The following is a 22,079-nucleotide window of genomic DNA, read 5'->3' as shown; positions in this document are numbered from 1 at the left end:
TTCTAAACCAAACTTCTTGTCCTATCCACTCCTATGCTGATGATACCACCCTGCACTTTTCCACGTCTTTTCATAGACGTCCAACCCTTCAGGAGGTAAACATATCACGCAGGGAAGCCACAGAACGCCTGACTTCTGATCTTTCTAAAATTTCTGATTGGGGCAGAGCAAACTTGGTATTGTTCAATGCCTCAAAAACTCAATTCCTCCATCTATCAACTCGACACAATCTTCCAGACAACTATCCCCTCTTCTTCAATGACACTCAACTATCCCCCTCTTCTACACTGAACATCCTTGGTCTGTCCTTTACTTATAATCTGAACTGGAAACTTCACATCTCATCTCTAGCTAAAACAGCTTCTATGAAGTTAGGTGTTCTGAGACGTCTCCGCCAGTTTTTCTCACCCCCCCAGCTGCTAACTCTGTACAAGGGCCTTATCCGTCCATGTATGGAGTATGCTTCACATGTCTGGGGGGGTTCCACTCATACTGCTGTTCTAGACAGGGTGGAATCAAAAGCTTTTCGTCTCATCAACTCCTCTCCTCTAACTGACTGTCTTCAGCCTCTCTCTCACCGCCGCAATGTTGCATCTCTAGCTGTCTTCTACCGCTATTTTCATGCTAACTGCTCTTCTGATCTTGCTAACTGCATGCCTCCCCTCCTTCCGCGGCCTCGCTGCACAAGACTTTCATCTTTCTCTCACTCCTATTCTGTCCACCTCTCTAACGCAAGAGTTAACCAGTATTCTCAATCATTCATCCCTTTCTCTGGTAAACTCTGGAATTCCTTGCCTGCTTCTGTATTTCCACCTTCCTATGACTTGAATTCCTTCAAGAGGGAGGTTTCAAGACACTTATCCACCAATTTTTGACCACTGCTTTGACCCTTTTAGGGACTGGCATTTCAGTGGGCATTTTTTTTATTAGATTTTTGTTGCCCTTGGCCAGTATCCTTCCTACATAAAAAAAAAAAAAAAAAAAAAAAAAAAGAAGAGCAGTTAGCATGAAAATAGCTGTAAAAGACAACTAGATATGCAACATTGCGGCGGTGAGAGAGGCTGAAGACAGTCAGTTACAGGAGAGGAGTTGATGAGACAAAAAGCTTTTGATTCCACTCTGTCTAGAAGAGCAGTAAGAGTGGAACCTCCCCCAGACATGTGAAGCATACTCCATACATGGACGGATAAGGCCCTTGTACAGAGTTAGCAGCTGGGGAGGGGTGAGAAAAACTGGCGGAGACGTCTCAGAACGCCTGACTTCATAGAAGCTGTTTTATCTAGAGATGAGATGTGAAGTTTCCAGTTCAGATTATAAGTAAAGGACAGACCGAGGATGTTCAATGTAGAAGAGGGGGACAGTTGAGTGTCATTGAAGAAGAGGGGATAGTTGTCTGGAAGGTTGTGTCGAGTTGATAGATGGAGGAATTGAGTTTTTGAGGCATTGAACAATACCAAGTTTGCTCTGCCCCAATCAGAAATTTTAGAAAGATCAGAAGTCAAACATTTTGTGGCTTGCCTGCGAGATAGGCAACAAACGATAAAAATCAGGGTGAGCACACTCTTTGAGAAAAGAAAACAATATTACCAAAAAAGAGTATCTTTTTAGTGATTAAAAAAAAACAACTTTATGGAGGAACAGTATAACTTCACCTAAAACGTGTATTTTGAGTATTATAAAAACGCCAAAATGAATGCGGATTACCGTATATGAGGAAACGAAGACATCACGAGAAACGTGTATTATGAGAGTTTTTGAGATTCTTAGGTACCAAAATGCCAAAACCTATTAATAGCACTTCATATCGAGAAAGAAAACAACACTGAAAAAAAACGTGTATTTTGAATGTTATTCATATTATCATATATCAAAATACCAAAATGCAAGGAAAGCCTCCTATATGGATAAAAGGAAACGACATTACCAGAAACGAGTCTTTTGAGTGTTTTACAACGTGGTAGACGACAAAACACTTAAAAACATGGAAGACGCTGCATATGGGAATATAAATCATTACGAAAAAAGTCTTTTCAGTATTTTTTATCTATTTTTTACCTACCAAAACACTAAAACTGATGTAAAACACTCTTTATCTAGAAAATACAATAACATTACCAAAAAACAAACGTATTATTAGTGTACCAACGACGAGTTAGACACCAAAACGCTAAAAAGCATTAAAAGCACTATATATGGAAAAAGAAAATAATATTACAAAAACACATGTTTATTGATGTTTTTCAGCTATTTAGTGTTTTTGAGCTTTGTACGTACAAAAAAAAAAAAAAAACGCCAAAATGCATGCAAAGTACACGGAATGGGAGAAGGAGCAAACATTACAAGAAAAATGTATTATGAGTGTTTTTGAGCTTCATAGGAACTGAAACGCTAAAACGTATAAATATCACTCTATATGGAGAAAAGAAACATTACCAAAAAGGTGTACTTTGGGATTGTTTCATATTGTTAAGTGATATAACGCAAAAAGCAACCTATATGGAAAAAAAAACATTTCCAGAACCGTTTCTTTTGAATGCTTATGAGCATGTTAGGCACCAAAACGCTAAAAAGCATCAAAAGCATCCTATGTAAAAAAAAAAAAAAAAAAAAAATCAATATTACTAGAAACGCGTCTTTTGAGTGTTTTTTTTTTCAGCTACTTACGCATCAAAATGCCAAAACGCATGCAAAACATTATTTAAGGAGAAACACAATAACGTTATAAAAAAAAAAAGCATGGAAAGCATCACGCATGAGAAAAGAAAACCTTTTTCAAAATTGTTTCTTTTCAGTGCTTTTGAGCTACTTACGTACAAAAAACAGAAAAAAACGCGTGCAAAACACCCTTAATAAATAAAAAGAATAAAAAAAAATGATATATATATATATATATATATATATATATATATATATATATATATATATATATATATATATATATATATATATATATATATATATATATATATATATATATAGATAGATAGATAGATAGATAGATAGATATATAGATAGATAGATAGATAGATAGATGGATAGATAGATAGATAGATGGATAGATATAAACAAGGTTTCGAGGTCTTTTGAGCTTGCTACGTAGAAAAAACGACAAAATTCATTGAAATGACCAACTATGGGAAAACGAAAAGACATTAGTTGAAACATGTATTATAAGTCTTTTTGAGCTTATTAGAGCTCCTTATTATATAGAGGAACAACAGCATTACCAAAAACATGTATTTTAAGTGTTTTTTTTTTTTTAATAATTAGGTACCAAAACGCCAAAATGCATGAAAAACCTAAAATATGGCAAACAAAATTTACAGAAAATGTGTTTTTCAGTGTTTTTTTTTAGGTATTTACACACTAAAACGCTAAAATACATAGAAAAAAACCTTTATGGAGAATATGATTAACAAAATAAGAATGCCCAAAACAACTATTTTAACTGCTTTTAAGCTTGTTACATACAAAAACGAAAAAAAGAATGTAAAATACCTTATATGAGGAAAAGAAAAGACATTACGATAAATGTTTATTATGGGTGCTTTTAACTTTCTTAGGTACGAAATCGATAAAAAGTAACAATAGAACTCGTTATGGAGAAACGTATTATCATGACCAAAAACGTGTATTACGAGTGTGCTTGACAGTTTGGTATCAAAATGTCAAAATACATGCAAAGCTTTCTATATGGGGAAAGGAAGCGAGATTTCCAGAAACGTATTTTTTGAGTGCTTATGTGCGTTCTAGGCATCAAAACAATGAAAAGCACGGGAAACACTGTATATGGGAAAAAAAAAAAAAAAACAATGTTACAAAAAACGTCACTTTTTTATGTTTTTTTTCAGCAATTTATGTACCAAAACCCTGAAACAGTACCAAAAGCGAGTATTTTCATTATTTTGAGAGAGTTACGTAGAAAAATTCCAAAATGCAATGCATAGTACTCTTCATAGGGAAACGAAAAAGACGTTACGAAAAACATGTATTGTGAGAGTTTTTGAGCTTCTTAAGCATCAAAACGCTAAAACGCATAAATATCGTTGTATACGGAAAAACAAAATAAAGTAAACAAAAACGTGTATTTTGAGTGTTTACACATTATTAGGTACCAAAACGCCAAAATCCATTCAAAGCCTCCAATATTGTGAAACGAAACGACATTACCAGAAGCGTGTCCTTCGAGTGTTTCTGAGCGTGTTAGGCACCAAAATACTAAAAAAGCATGGAAGTCACTCCGTATGCAAAGACAAAACATTACAATAAAAAAAAGTATCTTTCGAGAGTTTTCGAACTTCTTACATACCAAAACGACAAAATGCATGGAAAACAAACTCTATAAAGAAATATAATAACATTAACAAAAAACAAGTATTTAGTGTTTTTCAGCTTCTTACATAGAAAATTGACGTTAATACAAAATACTCTATATGGAGAAAAAACGACTTCGATTAAGGTGTATTATGAGTGTTTTTCAGTATCTTTGTACCAAAACACAAAAATGCTTTGATACCATATATTTACCATATATTTTACCATATATTTATATATACCGTATATTTAGAAACAGAGGAACATTGCCAAAAACGTGTAAATTAAATGTTTTTCACATTGTTAGATACCAAAACGAAAAAGCAGCTTATACGGAAAAACGAAACTACATTTCAAAAAATGTATCTTTTGCGAGTTTTAGTGCATGTTAGAAGCCAAAATGCATAAAATCATGGAAAGTGCCATATATGGAAGTAGAAAGAAAATATTACCAGAATCTTGTCTTTTGAGTTTTTTTTTCAGCTTCGTTTACACACCAAAACGCTAAAATGCATGCAAAAACACCCTTTATTGAGAAACAGAATATTACAAGAAAAATATTTTGAGTGTTTTTGAGCTTGTTACGTACAAAAACACCAAAATGTATCCAGTCCCCTAAACTGGAAAACGAAAAGACAGTACGCGAAACGTGTATTATGTGTTTCTAAGATTCTTTGGTACTAAAACGCTAAATCGCTTGAAAACACTGTATATGGAGAAAAAAAAAAAAAAAACAAGAAACGAATATTTTCAGTGTGCTTCACATTGTTAGGTACGAAAACGCCTAGATGCAGGTAAAACAGATTATATAATAATCGACTTTTCTAGATACGTATCTTTTTAGTGTTTATGAGCGTGTTAGGAACCAAAATGCTGAAAAAAAAGGTAAAGCACCCTATGTAGGGGAACAAAATAATTTTACAAAGAACGTGGCCTTAAAGTGTTTTTTTTTTTTTAGTTACTTACGCACCAAAACACTAAACACATGTAAAACACTGTTTATGGAGAAAGAGAATAACATTATTAAAAAACAAGTATTTTGGGTGTTTTGAACTTCTTACGTAAAGTAACGCCAAAATGCATGGAAATTACCCTATATGAGAAACGAAAGAACATTACCGGAAACGTGCATTATGAGTGTTTTTTAAGCGTATTAGGTACCAAAATGCTAAAAGGAATTAATAGCACTCTATATAAACAGAAGAACATTACCAAAAGCGTCTATTTTGCGTTTTTCACATTCTTAAGTGCTAAAATGCCAAAATGGATGCAAACCACCCTATATGAGGAAAGAAAAAGGGATTTCCAGAAATGTGTCTTTGAGTGTTCATGACCGTGCGAGAGTCAAAAACAAGAAAAAATAAAAAGCAAGTAAAGCACTCTATTCTATATCATAGAGAAACAGAACATTACCTAAAACGTGTAATTTGAGTATTTTTTGCATTGTTAAGTACCAAATAACCAAAAATGCATGGGGAAAATAAACGAAATTTCCAAAAATATGTCCTCGGAGTGTGTATGAGCATGATATGCACCATAGCGCTAAAACGCAGGGAAATCACCCAGTAAGGGAATACATAAAAAAAAAAAAAAATCGTATCCTTTGAGTGATTTTAGCTTCTTACGTACCAAAACGCTAAAATGGATGCAAAACACACATTATGAAGAAATAATAGCATTACCAATAGCATTATTTTTCTTTTAGCTTATTACATATAAAAACAACAAAATGCATGGAAAGAACCCTATTTGAGGAAATAAAAGAACATTACTAGAAATACGTATTATGATTCCTATGGATCGTCTTAGGTACCAAAACGCTAAAACGCATGAATAGCACTCTTTCTCGGAATGAGAACAACATTATCAAAAAACCTATATTTTGAGGGTTTTTTTTTTTTTATTTTCACATTCCTAGGTACCAAAACGCCAAAATGCAAAGAAAGCACCTTCAGTTGTGAACTGAAATTTCGTTTACAGAAACATGAGTTTTGAGTGTCCTTTAAAGGCACGAGGACACTAAAAAGCATGGAAAACAATGTATTTGGGGAAAAAAAAATACCAAAACGTCTTTTTGAGAGATTTTTTTTTTTTTTTAGCTAGTTACGTACCGAAATGCTAAAACACTTCTAAAACAGCTTTTTATGGAGAAACAATAATAACTTTAACAAAACCATCCATTTCAGTGTTTTCATCTTGTTACGTACAAAACCACAAAATATGTATGGAAAGTACACTACATAGGGAAAGTAAAGAACATTACGAGAGACGTGTATTTTGAGTGTTTTGAGCTTCTTAGGTACCAAATCGATGAAACGCATGAATACCACTCCTTATGCAAAGACAATAGCAATACAAAAAAAAAAACCGTTAGATAACAAACTGCCGAAATGCATGCAAAGTAACTTCTACGATGAAATAAAATAACATTGCTGGAAACGTATTTTATTGTTGTTGTGCATGTTTGACAACAAAACGCTAAAATGTATCGAAAACACCTGATATGGGAAAACAAAATAACATTACCAAAACCGTTCCTTTTGAATGTTTTGAGGTAATTACGTAACAAAACGCTAAAACGGATGCAAAACTTCCTTTACTGAGTTACAGAGTAACATTATCAAAAACAAGTATTTTGAGTGTTTTTCAGCTTGTTACGTACATAAACGCCAAAATGAATGCAAAGTACCCTATATAGGAAAACGAAAGGAAATTACGAAAAATGTGTTTTAGTAGTGTTTTTGAGCTTCTTAGGTACCCAAAAGCAAAAAAGCGCTGAATTACACTCCATGTGGAGAAACAACAATATTAAAAAAAAAAAACGTGTATTTTGAATGTTGTTTTACACTGTTAAGTACCAAAATGTAATGTCACCTATATGGGAAAAAGAAACGGCATTAAAAGAAACGTATCTTTTGAGTATTTTTGTGCATGTTAGACAACAAAACGCTATAAAAAAAAAAGGTAGGAAAGCACCCTATACGGGAAAACAAAACGAGTCTCTTGAATTTTTTTTGCTACATACAAAATGTTAAAACGCACGCAAAACGCCTTTTATGGAGACAGTAACATTACACAAAACGAGTATTCTCAGTGTTTTGTCTGTCGCATGAATACAACTTTATATGGAGAAAGAGAACAACTTACCAAAATCGTGTATACATAATGTTTTTTTTTCACATTGTTAGTTACAAAAAACCCAAAATACATGCAAAGCCTCTTATATGGGAAAACGAAACGGAATTACGAGGAACGTTTCTTTTAAACGTTTTTAAGCCTGATAGACACCAAACACTATATAGCATGAAAATCACCCTATATGGAAATACTAAACAACAACTCTAAAAAATGTGTTCTATTAGTGTTTTTTTTCTATTTCATACATATCAAAACACTGAAACGCATGCAAAACACCTTTTAAAAAGAGAGAGAGAATAACATTATAAAAAAAAAAAGTATTTGACTGGTTTTGAACTTATTACGTATATAATATATGTTATATTTGGGAAACGAAAAAGCATTTCGGGAAACGTGTATTATAAGTGTTTTTGAGCTTTTTAGGTACCAAAACGAAAAAAAAAAAAAACGCTAATACCACTCTATATGGTGAAACAAATGAGCTTTGCTAAAAATATGATATTTTAGTGTTTTCGCAGTTAGATAGCAAAACGCCAAAATGCATGGAAAGGACCCCTTACATGAGGAAAGAAAACAACATTGCAAGAATCGTCTCTCGAGTGTATTTGCGCATAATAAGCACCAAAACGTTAAAAAGCACGGAAAGCACTCAAAACAATATTATCCAAAACATATCTTTTGAGTGTTTTTCATCTTCTTACGTAGCAAAACTCTAAAACGCATTAAAAACACCCTTAATGGAAAAACAAAATAATATTACCAAAACCAAGTGTTTTTGAGAGTTTTTGACCTTGTTACACAGAAAACGCAAAAATACATAAAACTTACCTTATATAGAAAAACGAAAAGATATTTTGAGAAACATGTATTGCAAGTGTTTTTGAGCTTCTTGGGTACCAAAACGCGAAAAAGCATGAAAAGCACTGATTATGGAGAAGGAAAACCGAGTATTTTTAAAGTACGACACATTGTTAGGTACCAACACGCCAAAATGCATGTAAAGCACCCAATATGGGAAAGGAATCGAGATTTGTAGAATTGAGCATTTTGAGTGTTTATGAGCATTTTTGGTACCAAAATGCTAAAAAGCTTGAGAATATTTCACATTGTTAGGTACCAAAACGTTAAAATGCTTGGGGATTACCCTGTATCATGAAACAAAACGATATTATCAAAAACGTATATTATAAGTGTTTTTAAGATTCTTAGGTACCAAAATGATTAAACGTGTGAATACCATTCAATATGTTAAAAAAACAAAACAACATTAGGAAAAACGTGTATTTTTACTGTTTTTTTTATATTGTTAGGAAACAAAACTACAAAATGCATGCTTAGCATTCTAGGTGGGAAATGAAATGGCATTAACAGAAAAGTGTAGAACCTGTTTAGGAATAAAAATAAAAAAACGTGTTTTTTTTTTTTTTTGTGTGTGTGTGTGTGTGTGTTTTAAAGCTTCTTTCATAGTAAAATACTCAAATGCATGCAAAATATCCTTCATGGACAAATATGATATAACATTACCAAAATCGTGATTTTTTTATTTTTTTTTTTTTTACTTCTTTCGTATAAGAACGCCGAAAAGCATGCAAAGTACCCTATGATGAGAAACAACATGATTTTACCAGAAACGTGTATAATGACTGTACCATACCAAAAACGTGTGTTTTAAGTTTTTCACCTTGTTAGGTAACAAAACGCCAAAATACATGCAAAGAACACCATTTAAACAGAACGAAGGTTAGGTATTATTATCCAAAATTATCCAAAACGTCATTTGAGTGTTTTTCTGGTTCTTACGTAGCAAAACTAAAAAAAAAAAAAAAAAAAAAAGCACTGAAAAGGTAGGTTTCTGGTATATTCGTTTAGTTTCACCTTAAGAAGAACTTTGCATGCATTTTGGCGTTTTGGGGTGTAACAATAAGAAAAAACACTCAGAACATCCGTTTTTTTTATATAATTTAGTTGTTTTGCTTCTCGAAATCAAGTGCTTTTCACGCGTTTTAGCGTTTTGAATGAAAAAAAAGATCATACACTTTTCTCGTAAAATAATTTTATTTCACCATATAAGGAACTTTACATGCATTTTTTTTCCTGTTTCTGGACCTAACAAGCTAAAAAAAAATACTCAATATACACTTTTTACTAATGTTGGTCTGTTTCTCAATAAAGCGTGCTTGGATACATTTTAGTTTTGATACGTAAGAAGCTCAAAACCACTTAAAAGACACTTTTGTATTAATGTTGTGTTCTGTTCCCTAAAAAGGGTGATTTTCAATGCGTTTTTGCGTTTTGGTGCCTAAAACACTGGAAAAAAAAAGTGAAAATGCATATTTCTAGTAATGTCGTTTCCTTTCTCCAAATGAAGTACATTGTTTTTATTTATTTATTTTTTGGGTACCTAACAATGTGACAAACAATCAATACACACGTTTTTGGTAAAGTTATTCCGCTTTTCCATATAAAAAGCTATTCACGCGTTTTATATTTTGGTACCTAAGAAGCTCAAAAACACTCATAATACACGTTTCTCGTAATGTCCATTCATTTCCTCATATCAAGTAATTTGCATGTATTATGGCGTTTTGGTACCTAACAATAAAAAAAAAGATCTAGAAAAAGTTGTTTTAGGTAGTTTTTCTCCCTTTAAGTGTTATACACGCGTTTTCAGCGTGAAGCGGGAAGCTAAGAAACACTTATAATACATGTTTCTTATGATATAACTTTGTTTTCTATATCGAGTTCTTTCCATGCATGTTGGCGTTTTTTTCAGTAAGAAATTCAAAAACACTGAAAATACAAGATCTAGGTAATGTTATTCCATTTTTATAGGAAGGGTGTTTTGCATAAAAAAAAAAAAAAACACACACACAAAAGACATGTTTCTGTTAATGTTTTGTCAATACTTTCTTTGCTTTATAGCGTTATGGTGCCTAAAACAATAAAAAAACAAAACAAAAGACACGTTTCTGGTAATGCCATTTCATTTCCATATAAAGAGTGCTTTGAGAGCACTAAAGCGTTTTGGTACCTATTAAAACGAAAAACAGTTAATATAAAAGTTTTTCGTAACATTGTTCTGTTTCTCTCTACAGTTAAAAGACATGCAGTTCCTTTTTTCCCGTAAAGGGTGCTTTGCATGCATTTTTGCGCTTTGGTACCTAACAATGTGAAAAAAAACATTCAAAACAAACATTTTTGTTCATGTTTTGTTTGAGTGTATTTTGAGTGTTTTTGAGCATGCTATGTACAAAAACAACAAAAATGCATGCTAAATAACCTATATAAAGAGCAAAAAGAACATTACCAGAGTGGTGCATTATTAGTGTTTTGAGCATCTTAGGTATCATAACCCTAAAACGGATAAATAGCACTTTATATGAAGCAACTGAGCAACATTACCAGAAACGTGTATATTGAGGGTATTTCACATTGTTAAGTACCAAAACGACAAAAAAAAAAAAAAACATGCAATAAACCTACTTGAGGAAAGGAACCAAGTTTTCCAGAAACATTTTTTTTAATGCTTTGAACGTATTAAGCAACAAAACGTAAAAAAAAAAAAAAAAAAACATGAAAATCGACCTATATGGGAAAACAAAACAAATTTACGAATTAGATGTCTTCTAAACGATTTTCAGCTTCTTACCTACTAAATCACTTAAACGCATGTAAAACAACCTTCTTGGAGAAAGTATATTTCACATTGTTAGGTACCAAATCGGCAAAAGAGCATGCAATAAAGGATACATGAGGAAAGGAAATAAATTTTCCAGAAACATGTCTTTTGAATGTTTTCAGCGTGTTAGGCAATAAAACGTAAAAAAAAAAAAAAATGAAAGCTAGCTATATGAGAAAACAAAACAACTTTTACAAAAAAAAATCTTATAAACGTTTTTGAGCTTCTTACATACTAAATCACTTAAACGCATGGAAAACAACTTTCTTGTAGAAAAAATAATATTGGAAAACATATGTATTTATAGCATTAAAATACATGCAAAATACCCTATATGGGGAAACGAGAGAACATTACCAGAGACGTGTATTATAAGCGTTACTAAAACACTAAAACACATGAACAGTGTTTTATATGGAAAACCAGAACACTAATGAAAATGTGTATTTAACTGTTTTTACATTGTTAGTTACCAAAACGCAAAAATGCATGGAAAACTTCGAATATGAGGAAGCGTAACAAAATTAACAGAAACGTGTCTTTTCAGTGTTTTGAGCGTGTACGACACCATAACGTTAAAAAGCATGGAATTCATCTTGTATGCCAATACAAAATAAAATTAGGAAAAACGTGTCCTTTGGGTGTTTTTGATCTTCTTACGTACCAAAACAATAAAATGCATGCAAAACACACTTTATGGAGAAATATAATAACATTCCCAAAAACACGTATTTTGAGTGTTTTCAGCTTGTTACGTATAAAAACGTCAAGAGCATAGAAAGTACCTAATATAAGCAAACGAAAAGGCATTACGAGAAACGTTTATTAATGAATGTTTTACTACATCTAAAGTACAAAAACTTGAAATAAATAGAATAGCACTCTATATGTATGCAAATGCATGCACGCAAATTGAATGAATAGCACACTATATATGGAGAGAAAATGGCGTTTCAACAGACGTGACTTTTGAGTTTTTATGAGGGTATAAAAAACATACAAAGCATTCTATATACAAAGATAAAACATTATGAAAAGCTTTGCTTTTGAAAGTTTTAAATTATTTACGTAACAAAACTTTAAAACGTATGCAAAACTGTTTATGAAAAAAAAAAATTTCATATTCATATGTTCTAAAACGGCAAAATGTTCGTAAATAAAGCAAGAGTTTTAGAAATGTGTCTTTTGAGTTTTTATGAGCGTGTTAGGCACAAAAAATATTTGATAAGGAAGGGAAGCACCCCATGTAAGACAGCAAAATAACATTACCAAAACCGTTTCTTTTCAGCGTTTTTAAACTATCTACGTACGAAAACTCTAAAACGCCTCAAAAACCACATTACCAAACATAAGTATTTTGATTATTTTGAGCTTGTTACGTATAAAGAGGCTAAAATCCGTTTCGAGAGGAAACGAAACGACATTAAAAGAAACCTCTATTATTTGTGTTTTTGAGCTTCTTAAGTACCAAAACACTGAAACGCATAAATAATGTAATAAATAATATAAAAAATTTAATTTGAGTGTATTCCACATTGTTATGTACCAAAACGCAAAAATACAAGCAAAGCACCTTGTATGTGGAAAGGAGGGGAGATTTCCAGGTATGTGTCTTTTGAGTGTTTATGAGAATACTAAGCACCAAAACACTAAAAAGCTTGAAGCTCACCATTTGTGGGAAAATAAAATAACTACCAAAAACGTCTTTTTTCAGTGTTTTTGAGCTGTTGGCGTACTAAAACGCTCTAATGCATGCAAAAACACCTTTTATGGAGAAACAGAAAAACATTACTGAAAACAAGTATTTTGAGTATTTCGGATCTTGGTAGGTAGAAAAACGCCAAAATGCATGGAAAGTACCCTGTATGGACAAACGAAAAGACATTAAGAGAAATATATATCAAAAAGTGTTTTTGAGTTTATTAAGGTATAAAAACGCTGAAACGCATAAAGAATTCTCTATATGGAGAAACAGAACATTCTCAAAAAGCGTGCATTTTAAGTGTTTTTCACATTATTAGGTACCAAAACGAAAAAATACATGCAAAACTCTTACTTATATGGGAAAACGAAGCGACATTAAAGGAAACGTGTCTTTTGAGTGTTTTTGAGAGTCTTGGGCACAAAAAGCGCAAGGAAGCCTGGAATTTAATCTATATGGCGATACAAACCATACGAAAAAATACGAATACGAAGGTACGAAAAATGTGTCTTTTCAGTCATTCTGAACTTCATAAGTACCAAAACATATTTTATGTAGAAACAGAATACCATTATCATAAAAGAAATAGTGTTTTTGTGGATATTACGTAGAAAAACGTCAAAACGTCAAAATGCTTGCAACCTACCCTATATGGGGAAAGGAAAAGACGTTACAAGAAACATGCATTTCTCGTATGAGTGTGTTTTAAGTTTCTTAGGGAACAAAACATTAAAAGCCATGAATAGAACTCTATATTGAAAAAAAAAACAAAAAAAAAACAGAACATTACCTGAAACGTGAATTTTTGGTGTATTTCTTATCGTTAGATAACAAAATGTCAAAAAAAAAAAAGCATGCAAAGTATCCTCAATAAGAAAAGAAAACTAGATTTCAAGATTCGTGTATTTTGAGTATGAACAAAAAACACCCTATACGGGGAAAAATATATAAAAAAAAAGTTACTTTTGAGTGTTTTCTACTAATTACATACGAAAACGATAAAACGTATGCAAAATACGTTATATGGATTATCGCAATAACATTTGCACTTAAAAGTATTTTGAATCTTTTCAGCTTGTTACGTACAAAAACTTACAAAAACGTACTCCTATACGAGGTCACGAAAAGACTTTACGAGAAACGTGTATTTTGAGCGTTTTTGAGGTTCTTGTTTATCAAAACATGAAAACGCATGAATAGCAATCTATATGAAAAAAAAAATATATATATTATCAAATATTATACGCATTTGAAATTGATATAAAAATGCCAAAAATACATGCAACGCATCATATACGGTGTAAAGAAACGAGATTTCTAAAAAAAAAAAAATATCTTTTGAATGTTTATGAGTATTCACCACCAAAACGAAAAAGAGCTTGAAAACACCCAATATGAAAAAAAAGAAAAAAAAAAAAAAAAAATATATATATATATATATATATATATATATATATATATATATATATATATATATATATATATATATATATATATATATATATATATATATATATATATATATATATATATATATAAAGTATTGTTGAGTGTTTTTGAACGTCTTTCGTACCAAAAAGCTAAAACGCATGTAAAGCACCCTTTATGGAGAAACAATAATTTGACGAAAAACAAGTATTTTGAGTGTTTTTGAGATTCTTACGAAGATAAACGCCAAAATGCATAGAAAGTACCCTAGATGGGGCAACGAACACACATTACAAGAAACATGTGTTATGATTGTTTTAGAGTTTCTTAGGTATCAAAAGACTAAAACGCATAAGTAAATAACTATAACTATAAGTAGAAACAGAACGGCATAACCAAAATGTGTATTTTTTTGTGTTTTTATCATATTTTCAGGTAAAAAGACGCAAAAATGCATGAAAAGTGTCCTATGTGGTTAAACAATACGGCATTACCAGAAACATGTGTTTTCATTGTTTTTGAGCCTGTTACGCAGCAAAACGATATATGGGAATACATGATAACATTACTAAAAACGTGTATTTTTCAGTGCTGTTGAACTTCATATGTACCAAAACGATATAACGCATGCAAAACACACTCTATGCAAAAAAAGAATAGAATTACTATTTTCGAGTGTTTTTGAGTTTGTTACGTAGAAAAACGGGAAAAATCTTGTAAATTATTTAATATGGGGAAACGAAAAGAAAATACCAGAAACATGTAGGTATTATAAATGCTTTTGAGCTTTTATGGTACCAAAACACGAAAAATGCGTTAATATCCCTCTATTCAAGAAAAAAAAAATTTCGCGAAAAAGATGTAATTTCAGTGTTTGTCACATTGATAGGTAGCATTATGCCAAAATGCATGTAAAGCAACCTATGTCTGTAAAAGAAACGCACTTTCCAGAAACGTGTCTTTTGAGAGCGTGCGTGTTAGGCACCAAAACTCTAAACAGCATGGAAAGCACCCTATATAGGCAAACAAAACAACTTTATAAAAAAACATGTCTTTTATGTGCTTCTGAGCTACTTACGTATCAGAACGTAAAAACGGATGGAAAACACCTTTATGGTGAAACAAAATAACCTAACCAAAAATAAGTATTTTGCGTGTTCTTGAACTTGTTACGTATAAAAACGCCATAGTGCATGCAAAGTACACTATATGGGGAAATCAAAAGACATTACGGTAGACGTGTATGTGAGTGTTTTTGAGTTTCTTACGTACTAAAACGCTAAAGCACATGAATAGCACTAAATATGGAAAAACAGAACAACTTACCCAAAAAACGTATTTTTGGAGTGTGTCTCACAGTGTTAGGTACCAAAACGTCAAAATGGTTGGAAACTACCCTATATGATGAAACAAAACGAAATCTTCAGAAAGTGAGTGATTTTAAGATTCTTAGGTACCGAAATGCTGAAACGTGTGAATAGCATTAAATATGGAGAAACATTACGAAAAAAAGTGTATTTTAACTATTTTTTTTATGTTAGGTACCAAAACGACAAAATGCATGGAAAGCACTCTCTGTGGGGAAATGAAATGGCATTACCAGAAAAGTGTGCAACCTATTTGGGAATACAAATAAACATTAACGAAATCGTGTTTTTTGTGTGTTTTCAATCTTCTTTCATAACAAGATGCTCAAATGCATATAAAATAGCCTTCATGAACATACGTAATAACATTACCAAAGTCTTTAATATTTTGAACTTCTTACGTATAAAAACGCCAAAATGCATGTAAATTGATAATTGGAAACAAAACGATATAACGAAAAACAAAACGATTTCACCAGAAACGTGTATAATGATTGTTTTTGAGCTTCTCAGGTAGTAAATGCTAAAACAACTGAACAGCACTTTATATGAAGAAAAGAACAATACCAAAAACGTACATTTTAAGTGTTTTTCATCTTATCAGGTACCAAAACACCAAAATGCATGCAAAGCACGTCATTTGAAGAAAATGGGTATTTTAAGTGTGCTTGAGCTCGTTAGATATCAAAAATCCATGCAAACCACTCTATACGAGGAAACGAAAAGACATTATGAAAATTGTGTATAAGTATTTCTGAGCTTCTTAGGTACTAAAAACCAAAAATGCGTTAATAGCACTCTATATGGAGAAACAAAGAATTATTACTAAAAACGTGTATTTTGAGTGTTTTTTTTCACAATGCTAGGTACCAAAACGTAAAAATACTCGAAAAGTACTCTATATTAGGAAACAAACGACATTATCAAAAACTAATATTTTTTTAAGTTCTTTTCAGCGTGTTAGGTACCAAAACGCTGGAAAAAAAAAACGTGAAATAAAAATGAAATTCACCTTATATAGGAATACAAAACAACATTGCAAAAACCGTGTCTTTTGAATGTTTCTAAACTTTTAACAATGTGAAAAAAAATAATACAAATACACATTTTTGTTAATGTTGTTCTGTGATTTTCAACCGTTTTGGCGCTGTGCAACTAAGAATGTGAAATACACTCAAAATATACGTTTTTTTTTTTGTAATGATCTGTTTCTCCATAAAAAAAAGTGATATTCGTGTCTTTTAGCGTTTTGGTAACTTAGAAGATCAAAATGACCCTGTTTTAATGATATTCTTCTATTTCTGTATATAGTGTGCTATTCACGTGTTTTTGCGTTTTGGTACCATAACAGCTCAAAAACGGTCATTAATATACATTTCTAACAATATTCATGTGATTTTAACAATTTTGTTAACAAAAACGCTTAAAAACACCTAAAATACACGTTTGTGGTTATGAAGTTTCGTTTTCCCATATAGAGTGCTTTACATTCATTTTGGCGTTTTCGTACCTAAGAATACGAGAAACGCTCAAAATAAACGTTTTTGGTAATATTGTTATATTTCTCCATATAGAGTGATTATATATATATATATATATATATATATATATATATATATATATATATATATATATATATATATATATATATATATATATATATATATATATATATATATATATATATATATATATATATATATATATATATATATATATATATATATATATATATATATATATATATATATATATAGTTTTGCTACTTAAGAAGGTCAAAACTCTCACAAAACACGTTTCTCATAATGGCCTTTCGTTTCCCCATATAGGGTGCTTTGCATGCATTTTGGTATTTTGATAATAATGTAAAAAAAAAAAAAAACATTCAGAACAGGCGTTTTTTGGTAATGTTCTTTTTCGCCATACAAAATGCTAATCACTCGTTATAGCGTTTTGGTATTCTTCCTTCCTTTCCCATATAGCGTACTTTGCATTCATCTTGGCGTTTTTATACGTAACAAGCTGGAAAACATTGAAATACACGTTTTTGGTAATGCTATTCTGTTTCTCTATAAAGGGTATTTTGCATGTATTTCAGCGTCTTCGTTAAACACCAGAAAACACAAGAAAAATCACTTTTTTGGTAAAATTGTTTTATTTTTAACAAAGAGTGTATTATATGCATTTTAACGTTTTGGTTTCTAAAACGCAGAAAAAACACTGAAAAGGTAGGTTTCTTTGTATATTAGTTTAGTTTCACCTTAAGAAGTACTTTGCATACATTTTGGCGTTTTGGGGTGTAACAATGTGAAAAAAAAAACACTCAGAACACCTTTTTTTTTTTTAATTTAATTGTTTTGCTTCTCCATATTAAGTGCTTTTCACGCTTTTTAGTTTTTTTAATAAAAACATATCATACACTTTTCTCGTAAAATAATTTTATTTCACCATATAAGAAACTTTAAATGCATTTTTTTCCTGTTTTTGGACCTAACAAGGTAAAAAATACACAATATACAATTTTTACTAATGTTAGTCTGTTTCTCCATAAAGCGTGTTTTGATACATTTTAGAGTTTTCATACGTAAGAAGCTCGAAACCACTGAAAAGACACGTTTGTGATAATGTTGTTTTCTGTTCCCAAAAAAGGGTGATATTCAATGTGTTTTTGCGTTTTGGTGCCTAAAACATTGTAAGAAAAAAAAAGTGAAAACGCATATTTCTAGTAATGTTTTTTTTCTCCATATGAAGTACATTGTTTTTATTTATTTATTTTTTGAGTACCTAACAATGTGACAAACAATCAATACACACGTTTTTTGTAATATTGTTCCGCTTTTCCATATAAAAAGCTATTCACGTGTTTTAGATTTTGGTACCTAAGAAGCTCAAAAACACTCATAGTAAATGTTTCTCGAAATGTCCATTCATTTCCTCATATCAGGTAATTTGCATGTGTTATGGCGTTTTGGTACCTAGCAATAAAAAAAGATCTAAAAAAAGTTATTTTAAGTAATTTTGTTCTCTTTCTCCCTTTAAAACACGCGTTTTAGCATTTGTACCTGGGAAGCTAAGAAACACTTATAATACATGTTTGTTTTTTATAAGATAGGTTTGTTTTCTATATCGGGTTCTTTCCGTGAATTTTAACGTTTTTTTTTACGTAAGAAGTTCAAAAACACTGAAAATACAAGATTTAGGTAGTTATTCCATTTCTATAGAAAGGGTGTTCTGCATAAAAACACACAAAAGACATGTTTCTGCTATTGTTTTGTCAATGCTTTCTTTGCTTTATAGCGTTATGGTGCCTAAAACAATAATAATAAATTTTGCCATTTCATTTCCATATAAAGAGTGGTTTAAAAGCACTATAGCGTTTTGGTACCTATTAATACGAAAAACAATATAAAAGTTTTTCGTAACGTTAGTCCGTTTCTCTCTACAATTAAAAGACATGTAGTTCCTTTTTCCCGTATAGAGTGCTTTGGATGCATTTTGGCGCTTTGGTACCTAACAATGTGAGAAAAACATTCAAAACAAAAATTTTGGTTCATGTTTTGTTTGAATGTATTTTGAGTGCTTTTAAGCATGTTATGTACAAAAACAACAAAAATGCATGCAAAATAACCTATATAAAGAGCGAAAAGAACATTACCAGAATGGTGGATTATTAGTGTTTTGAGCTTCTTAGGTACCATAACCCTAAAACGGATAAATAGCACTTTATATGAAGGAACAGAGCATTACCAGAAACGTGTATATTGAGTGTATTTCACATTGTTAGGTACCAAAACGACAAAAAAAAAAAAAAAAAAAAAATGCAATAAAACCTACTTGAGGAAATTAATCAAGTTTTCCAGAAACATATTTTTTTTTTATGTTTTGAACGTGTTAAACAGCATAACGTTAAAAAAGCATGAAAATCAACCTATATGGGAAAACACAACAACTTTACGAATCAGATGTCTTCTAAACGCTATTGAGCTTCTTACATACTAAATCACTTAAACGCATGCAAAACAACCTTCTTGGGGAAAGTATATTTCACATTGTTAGGTACCAAAACGGCAAAAAAGCATGCAATAAAGACTACATGAGGAAAGGAATCAAATTTTTAAGAAACATGTCTTTTGAATGTTTTCAGCGTGTTAAGCAACATATCGTTATAAAAAAATGAAAGATAGCTATATGAGAAAACAAAACAACTTTTACAAAAAAATATATCTTATAATCGTTTTTGAGCTTCTTACATACTAAATCACTTAAACTCATGGAAAACAACTTTCTTGTAGAAAAATAATATTGGAAAATATATATATTTATAGCATTAAAGTGCATGCAAAATACCCTATATGGGGAAACGAGAGAACATTACCAGAGACATGTAGTATAAGCATTATTAAAACTCTAAAACACATGAATAGTGTTTTATATGGAAAACCAAAACATTAATGAAAATATGTATTTTGACTGTTTTTACATTGTTAGTTACCAAAACGCAAAAATTCATGCAAAACCTCCAATATGAGGAACCGTAACAACATTAGCAGAAACGTGTCTTTTCAGTGTTTTTGAGCGTGTACGACACGAAAACGTTAAAAAGCATGAAATTTATATTGTATGCTAATACAAAACAGCTTGTTACGTACAAAAACGTCAAAAGCATGGAAAATACCTTATATGAGAAAACGAAAAGCCATAACGAGAAACCTTTACTTATGAATGTTTTGCTCTTTTTTTTTTTTATGTAGGAAGGCCACTGGCCAAGGGCAACAAAAATCTTAAAAAAAAAAAAAAAATGCCCACTGAAATTCCAGTCCCATAAAAGGGTCAAAGCAGTGGTCAAAAATTGGTGGATAAGTGTCCTGAAACCTCCCTCTTGAAGGAATTCAAATCATAGGAAGGTGGAAATACAGAAGCAGGCGGGGAGTTCCAGAGTTTACCAGAGAAAAGGATGAATGATTGAGAATACTGGTTAACTCTTGCGTTAGTGAGGTGGACAGAATAGGAGTGAGAGAAAGAAGAAAGTCTTGTGCAGCGAGGACGCGGAAGGAGGGGAGGCATGCAGTTAGCAAGATCAGAAGAGCAGTTAGCATGAAAATAGCTGTAGAAGACAGCTAGAGATGCAACATTGCGGCGATGTCAGAGGGGTTGAAGACAGTCAGTTAGAGGAGAGGAGTTGATGAGACGAAAAGCTTTTGATTCCACCCTGTCTAGAAGAGCAGTATGAGTGGAATCCCACCAGACATGTGAAGCATACTCCATACATGTACAGAGTTAGCAGCTGGGGGGGGGGGTGAGAAAAACTGGCGGAGACGTCTCAGAACACCTAACTTCATAGAAGCTGTTTTAGCTAGAGATGAGATGTGAAGTTTCCAGTTCAGATTATAAGTAAAGGACAGACCGAGGATGTTCAGTGTAGAAGAGGGGGGACAGTTGAGTGTCAATGAAGAAGAGTTTGGTTTAGAAGATCATTAATGAATAATAAGAAGAGAGTGGGTAACAGGACAGAACCCTGAGGAACACCACTGCTAATAGATTTAGGAGAAGAACAGTGACCGTTTACCACAGCAGCAATAGAACGGTCAAAAAGGAAACTTGAGATAAAGCTACAGAGAGAAGGATATAAACCGTAGGAGGGTAGTTTGGAAATCAAAGCTTTGTGCCAGACTCTATCAAAAGCTTTTGATAGGTCCAAGGCAACAGCAAAAGTTTCACCAAAATCTCTAAAAGAGGATGACCAAGACTCAGTAAGAAAAGCCAGAAGATCACCAATAAAGCGAACTTGACGGAACCCATACTGGCGATCAGATAGAAGGTTGTGAAGTGATAGATGTTTAAGAATCTTCCTGTTGAGGAAAGATTCAAAAACTTTAGATAGGCAGGAAATTAAAGCAATAGGACGGTAGTTTGAGGGATTAGAACGATCACCCTTTTTAGGAACAGGTTGAATGTAGGCAAACTTCCAGCAAGAAGGAAAGGTAGATATTGACAGACAGAGCTGAAAGAGTTTGACTAGGCAAGGTGCAAGCACGGAGGCACAGTTTTGGAGAACAATAGGAGGGACCCCATCAGGTCCATAAGCCTTCCGAGGGTTTAGGCCAGCAAGGGCATGGAAAACATCATTGCGAAGAATTTTAATAGGTGGCATGAAGTAGTCAGAGGGTGGAGGAGAGGAAGGAACAAGCCCAGAATCGTCCAAGGTAGGGTTTTTAGCAAAGGTTTAAGCAAAGAGTTCAGCTTTAGAAATAGATGTGATAGCAGTTGTGCCATCTGGTTGAAGTAGAGGAGGGAAAGAAGAAGAAGCAAAGTTATTGGAGATAATTTTGGCTAGATGCCAGAAATCACGAGGGGAGTTAGATCTTGAAAGGTTTTGACATTTTCTGTTAATGAAGGAGTTTTTGGCTAGTTGGAGAACAGACTTGGCATGGTTCCAGGCAGAAATATAAAG

This window comes from Scylla paramamosain, chromosome 28 (genome assembly GCF_035594125.1).
Source record: "Scylla paramamosain isolate STU-SP2022 chromosome 28, ASM3559412v1, whole genome shotgun sequence".
NCBI classification, from domain to species: domain Eukaryota; kingdom Metazoa; phylum Arthropoda; class Malacostraca; order Decapoda; family Portunidae; genus Scylla; species Scylla paramamosain.
This window is presented reverse-complemented; position numbering follows the sequence as displayed.